Here is a 7,795-nt window from a genome sequence, read left to right on the forward strand (position 1 = left end):
TTATGCTAGGACATTGATGATGGGGAATAATGTTACACTTAAGTGATAGAGAGAAGCTATAAGTGGAGCTATTTATACCTTGAACATAATTCAAGTCAAGCAAGGTACAAATCTTACACATGATGAGCCATGGTATAGACATGCACCTCATGTGCAGTATTTTAAAGTTTTTATGAGGAAAATGTTATATATGTTAAGAGATATAGAAATGAAAAACTTGATGCAAAAAGTGATGTAGGCATATTCTTGGATTATTTCACTAAGAGGAAAGCATATAAGTGTTTGAATTCTAACACTAGCAAAGTTGTGGAAAGTGCAAATGTGAAGGTTTATGAATATGAAGAAAATAATGAAGTTGAACATAAAAAGGAACTTGAAGATTACAAAAGATATATATACATTGATGAAAGTGAGTATAACACCTTACCCAAACCTTAGAAGAAAGTTGTTTAGGAGAAGAAATAGCTACTAAATGTTGATTTACAACAAAAATATGCCAAGCAATCTAGGTAGTTGGTGTTGAGCCATTAGAAAATACAATTGGAACAATTGTTATGTTTTTATTAATGTCAAATCTTATTAGTGAGAGATGTTTCTATCTGACTTAAGTCTCATATCTAGATTATTGATGAAGATGATTTGAGATGTTGATCACAAAAAAGGCAACCAGAGGAAAGGTTATGTTATGAGAGAAAACTATAATGAAAAATCGATTAGTTAGACTTTGAAAAGCCAAAGTGATTCTCTAATCATGTTACAAGTGAAGAATATAGTTGTACAAAAGCCTTGAAGAAGAGATCAAATATTGACCAAATTCATAGGCTTGACCAAGCAACAAAGTAGATTATTAAGGAACTTGAAGTTTGTGTCGAGTGATGCTAGTGTTGAGCAAGCATTATTATTAACCAAGTATTAGTATACGTGCCAAATAGAAAGTTAGTAGCAATTGAGTAATCCAATGATGATTGAGGCTATGAACACAGTGTTGGTTGAGGTACAACATTTTCACAATTTATGAGAAATTATAATTTCTAGCCACCAAAGTTGATTTCTTGGAAAATATAAAGCTTGGTGAAGATAAGGATGGATGACATGGAACATTTTAATAAAGGGAAACTATGTTTGTGAATTTCTATGCAAGGATTCAAGAAGTTGAGAGAATTTTCTAGAAGAGAAAAGAACAAATGAAATGTTGGAAAGATTTAATGAATTTGACCTAACCCTAATATATACAATGATTTTCAAGTAGAAAAAGATCAAAGCTACCTATATAAGGAGGTACAAGGTCTAACCTAACCTAAAATTTCTTATGATTCCTTTTCTCATTTTCCTTATCCTTGTAATGTGTATTCATCTTGGTAATGTGCTTCCTTTCCTCGTTATGGACGTTCTTTAAGTACTTTGCAAAATTCCTAGCTTTAGCTCTAGTTATCTCCTCTTTGTCCAACTTACTAGAATCAAAATCATTTATGTGACTAATTTCATATAGAATCTAGAATGGTGATTTACTAGTGCCCATGTTGACAAAATTCTTATATTTAAAGTCTACCTATAGTAAAATCAAATCTCATCCTATTGGATTATCTCCAACTAAACATCTAAATAAATTCTCGAAACTCCTATTCACCACCTTTTTCTATCTATCATTTAGTGGATTATGTGATAATATAAACTTTAAGTTTTCTTAAAACTTATTCCACAATGTGGGCTAGAAATACTAAATAAACTTGTTGTCTCAATATGAAACTATGTGCCATGGTAGACTATGTGGTCTCACCACTTCCATGAAAAATAAATTTTCCACATGCACAAAATCATTAGTCCTCTTCTAGGGAATAAAATATTGGAACTACCATTGGAAAAGTTGTTCTATTGTCATTCATGTCAAACCTTATTAGTGAGACACTTTCTACCTAATAAGATGATCTAGTGGAAAGGTTGAGTTATGTGGAATTAAAATGGGCACTGGATAAGTTAGACTTTGGAAAGATAATGTGTTGTTTAATCATAACACTAAGTGGGGAAGAGAGTTATGTTAAAGCCTAGAAGAGATGATCAATTAAGAATAAATAATTAGGCTTAACTAGGATTCAATGCTGAATATTTAAGGAACTTATAGTTGAAGCCAAGCAATGCTGGTGCCTACCAATTAAGCAGTAGAAACTGATCAAATTTGGTGTTGCTTGAGTGCTAGTAAAACATAGACTAATAGAAAATTTGGCTGGAACACTAGTAAATAGATTGAGTGAAAATAGTGCAAGCTGAGAAAGTCAGTATAGTGACGATCAAGGTTGAGAAACACAGTGTTGGCCAAGTGTCAACATTTGATAGTTTGTGAAGGAATTTCATTTTGAATCCAACATAGTTGAAATCTTGAAACATGGAAAGCATGTTGAAGATAATAACTGATGAGGTGGAACATTTAATTCAAGGGAGACCATGTTTTAGTCTTTCTATGAATGAATTCAAAGAGAAGTTTGGATAAGTTTCTAGAAGAGGAAAGAGGAAACAAAAAAATGGAAGGATACGATGAATCTAATGTAACCCTCAGATTTATGAGAATGCTTAAGTGGAAAAATATCTAGCTACCTATTTAAGGAGGTATAAGAGATAAAATAGAAAAGGCTTGGTGTTGCTACTTTATTGAATGACAAACTTGAGTACAAGGATGTGAAGAAGATGAAAATATGAGGTCACATTTGATTGCTCGAAAGGTTGGTAAGAAGATCAAAGACAAAGATGATAATGGAGGATAGTTTGTGGATTAGAATATAAAATACAATGTGATCTATATTTTTAAAGTGAGTTGTATTTATTTAAATCAATCTGCTATTATTTTTTAACCATTCTATCAATTTAAAATCTTTTAATGAAGGTTGAGCTAACAATCATTTGTAAATCCTTTAATCAAGGTGACATTCTAATGGAGTGTTGTAAAGTCCTCTAACAAGGGCACTCCTAACATGGTGATTAAATCTTTTAATAGGATCCAACATAAAATTGTGTATTGTAACTTTTAATATGGTTGGATCCTCATAGAGATCACTTTAGAAGAGTGAAACTATTAGTGACATGTTGTTGGTGGTTTTTCCCAAATTGGGTTTCCACATTAAATCTTAATGTCATACTTGTGTGGATGTTATTTGAGACATTTTAATATTAATGTTTTACATATTGCAAGTTTTTTATTATTGGGACAATAGACTGCAAGTTTTATGTTACTAGAAAATTACTATAGAGACTGAGCTACTTAATGTTTAGATCAGAATTGGTTGAAGTGTCTACAATTTAATTGGTACATTTGGACCTAAGGATAATTGATTCACACCCTTGTCTTAGTTATTATAAATCATTGTAATAATTGGTATCAAAGATTTTGTTCTTGTAGAAATAACTGTTTGAAGGGACTTAAAGCTAAAGATCAAGATGTAAAAAATAGAGATACCCAAGATGAACACAAAAATCTTTCCTTCATTACAAAGTTTGATGAAATTGTACATTTGTAGAATCATAGATTCAATAGTATTCTATTTGGAGAATGAGTATTTGGTTGTACCTACACCTATTATGACACCTAATATAAAGAAGAAACAAAAGAAAAATCATGCAATGTTGGAGATTGCATATTCCCTAGAAGCTACTCAAAGTTTGATGGCATAAAGAAAGGTGATTCTAAAAAGATGATGTGTGACAAGTTAGAAAAGATCCATGGAGGGGATAAGAAAGTACTTAGAGCCAAACCAAAAATCTTGAGAGGAAATTTTGATGACATGAAGATTGTAGAAGGTGCGAACATTACCCAATATGTTGGAAGAATCAAAGAAGTTTTGAATGCTATTAGAGGAGCTAATGGAAAGATTAGTGATGAGACTATGATCAATAAGGTATTGAGAATCTTACTTCCTATTTATTCTATAAAAGTTATTGCAATACAAGAACTAAAAATTACTCTTGGTAATGACCTAATCTTGGATAGTCTAGTTGGTAGACTCACTACTTTTGAATTGCCAATTTTTGGTAATTTTAATAACCTAGCTATTGAATATTCTTTCAAGTCACAATTGGTTTGTATAAGTCCAAGATAAGTAAAGGAAAGTATGAGACTAGTGAGAGTGGATATTTTGATGATGATCTTGATGATATTGAAGCATTAATGGTTAGGAGACTTCTAAGAGGTAGAGGAAAGTACAAAGGTAAACTTCATATAATCTATTATTCATGCAATAAATTTTGTCATATTGCCACAAGGTGTAAGGAAAGACAACAATTTTAAAGGAAGAAGAGATAGTAAAGATGATGAAGGATACAATGATTACAAAGGCAAAGATAAGAAGTCTTGTTACATTATTGAAGAAGAAAGTGATAGAAAATATAATAGTAATGATGAAGACATTTTTAATGTTTTTATTACAAATGATTTTGATGATGATGAGAAAACTACAGTTATTTCATATGTGAGTAAAGGTGAGAGATGGATAGTTGATAGTGGTTGTTAACATCACATGATTGGAAAGAAAATTTTAAAACCTAGATCATTATAAAGGAGGTAGTGTTAAGTTTGGTAATGATGCAACATGCTTTGTGAAAGGTAAATGACTAATGAAATAAATTGATAAGATCATATGTGAAAATGCTTATTGGGTTGAAGGACTTAACTACAATTTATTGAGTGTGGAACACTTGAACAGTTTAGGCTACAATGTTGAATTTAAGAAGAAGAAGGCTATAATCTATAATGGTATAGGAGAATTTATTGGAAGTGGAGACCAAACCAAAGGTAATATTTTCTATCTAGATGTATCTGACAACAATTATTTTTTTGTAAAATGTTACGATATATGGTTATGACATAAGAGGCCATGTTATGTGAACTTTGACAATTTAGTATGCAGTACTAAGATGAAGAAAGTAAGAGGGATACCAAAACTAAAGAAACTTGATAATGTGATGTATAAATAATGTCAACTAGGAAAAATAACTAAGTCTAGTTTCAAGAGAAAGACCTATACTTATGATGTTATTTTAGAATTGGTTCATACTAACCTTTGTTTACCAATTTGTGTACAAAGCTACTATGGCGACAACTACTTTATTCTATTTGTTAATGAATACTCTGTAATGATGGCTCTACTATTTTTTAATTAAACATATGATCCATTTCAAATGTTCAAGTTGTGTTTAGCTAGAGTTGATAGAGAAAGATTTAAAATATTTAAATGTCTAAGATCTAACAGAGGAGGTGAATTTATATTTGTATAATTCATCATATTTTGCAATGATTGAGAAATCAAAAGATGGATGTTTACACCTAGTGCCTCTCCATAGAATGTAAAAGCTGAAAGGAAGAATAGATCAATCTTGGATTGTGCTAGGAAATTGATGATAGGGAAGAATGTTGTGCCTAAGCGCTAGAGAGAAGGTATAAGTGGAGTTATTTATACCTTGCACATAATACAAGTCAAGCAAGGTACAAACCTTACACATTATGAGCTATGGTATAGACATGCACCTCATGTGAAGATTTTAAAGTTTTTTTGAAGAAAATGTTATATATGTAAAGACAATAGAAATGGAAAACTTGACACAAAAAGTGATGAAGGCATATTCTGTGATTATTTCACTAAGAGGAAAGCATATAAGTGTTTGAACTCTAACAATAACAAAGTTGAAGATAGTGCAAATGTGTAGGTTTATGAATATGAAAAAAATAATGAAGTTGAATGTAAAAAGGAACCTGAAGATTACAAAAGATTTATATATATTGATGAAAGTGAGTCCAATAACTTAACCAAACCTGAGAAAAAGGTTGTTGATGATAAAAAATAACTGCTAAATGCTGAGTTACAACAAAAATATGCTAAGTAGATTAGGAAGTTGGTGCTGAGCTATTAGAAAATAAAATTGGAACAATTGTTATATTTTTATTAATGTCAAATCTTATTAGTGAGAGGGTTTTCTATCTTATTTGAGTCTCATATCTAGATGATTGATGAAGATGATTTGAGAAGTTGATCACAACAAAAGCACCTAGAGGAAAGGTTAAGTTATAAGAGGAAACTATAATGGAAACTCAATTATTTAGACTTTGAAAAGACAAAGTGATTGTCTCATCATGTTACAAGTGGGAAGAATACTGTTGTATTGAAGCCTTGAAGAAGAGATAAAATATTGACCAAGTTCAAAGGCTTGACCAAGTAATAGAGAAAATTATTAAGGAACTTGAAGTTTGTGCTGAGTGATCCTAGTGTTGACCAAGCATTAGTATTAACCAAGTGTAAGTTTATGTGCCAAATAGAAAGTTAGTAGTGACTAAGTAATCCAATGATGATTGAGCCTTAGAACATAGTGTTGGGTGAGGTACAACATTTTGACAATTTATGAAAAATTGTAATTTCTATTCAACAAAGTTGATTTCTTGGAAAATATAAAGCATGGTGAAGATAAGGATGGATGACATGGAACATTTAAATAAAAGGAAACTATGTTTCTGCATTTATATGCAAGGATTCAAGGAAAATTTTGGATATGTTTTTAGAAGAGGAAAGAACAAATGAAATGTTGGAAAGATTTAATGAATTTGGCCTAGCCCTAATATCTATGATGATGTTTAAGTAGAAAAATATCAAAATTACCTATTTAAGGAGGTACAATGTCTAACCTAACAAGGTTGGAGTATTTTTTGATGCTATTGATTGGAAAACTCAAGAAAAAGGCTAAGAAGCACTAAGAAGAGGTGAAGATTGATTTCTTGAAAGGTTGTCAAGTGAATCAAAGACTGAGTTTACAATGAAGGCCAGTCAACATATCAATATTTGAGCAAAAATGGGATTTTTATTTGTAAAGTAAGTTTTATTTTCTATATTAAACTTGATGTTACGTTCTAACCATTATATCAGTATTGAAATCCTTTAGTCGGGGTTAACCTAATAGTCATAAATAAAATCATTAATCAAGGTGGCATTCTAATGAAATGTTCTAAAGTCCTCTAACAAGGCCACTTCTAACAAGGTGATTAAATCCTTTAACAAGGTCACATTTAATAGTGTGTTTTGTAACCTTTAGCAAGGTTGGCTCCTAATAGAGCTCACGCCAGAAGAGTGAAAAGAGTGGTGTCATGTTACTGGTGGTTTTTTGGAAATTGGGTTCCCACATTAAATCCTAGTGTCAAACTTGTATGGGTGTTATTTGTGATGATTTACTATTAATTTAAATTACATTCTTCAAGTTTTTTATTTTTAGGATAGCAAATTGCTAGTTTATGTTACTGAAAGTTTACTATTGAGGCCAAGCTAATTGATGTTAAGATATGGAGTTGATTAAGTGTTTATTTATTTAATTGGTAGATCTAGACATTGGATAACTAATTCACCCCCCTTCTAGTTTTTCTAAACATTCTAACAATTTGTATCTGAGCTTTGGTGCTTGTAGAGGAAAGTGTGAAGGTACTTGAAGCTAAAGATCAAGATGTACAAAAAAGAGGTGCCAAGATTGAACAAAGAGAACTTCCCTCTATGACAAAGTTTGATGAGGCTACATCTAGTAGGAATTTGATGAAGGGTGCTCCCCTTGCTAATCCACATAGGTACCTTTTTTATATTAATCTACAAGACAAAGCTGCAAACTATCACCTAAAAGTGTCTTATAAATTGTTTGTGAATTTCTTAAATATGCAACTTTATGCCATCTATGAAGGTTCTAGACACTCAAAATTAATACCTAGGGCCGAAAAATCCTTAAAAATACATACAAGGTCGATCAAATATAGTTCTAATATTTATTTTGGAATTTTGGTTGG

The sequence above is a fragment of the Cupressus sempervirens genome, chromosome 10 (genome assembly GCF_028749045.1).
Source record: "Cupressus sempervirens isolate cs-2001-9-10 chromosome 10, ASM2874904v1, whole genome shotgun sequence".
In the NCBI taxonomy this organism is placed as follows: Eukaryota; Viridiplantae; Streptophyta; class Pinopsida; order Cupressales; family Cupressaceae; genus Cupressus; species Cupressus sempervirens.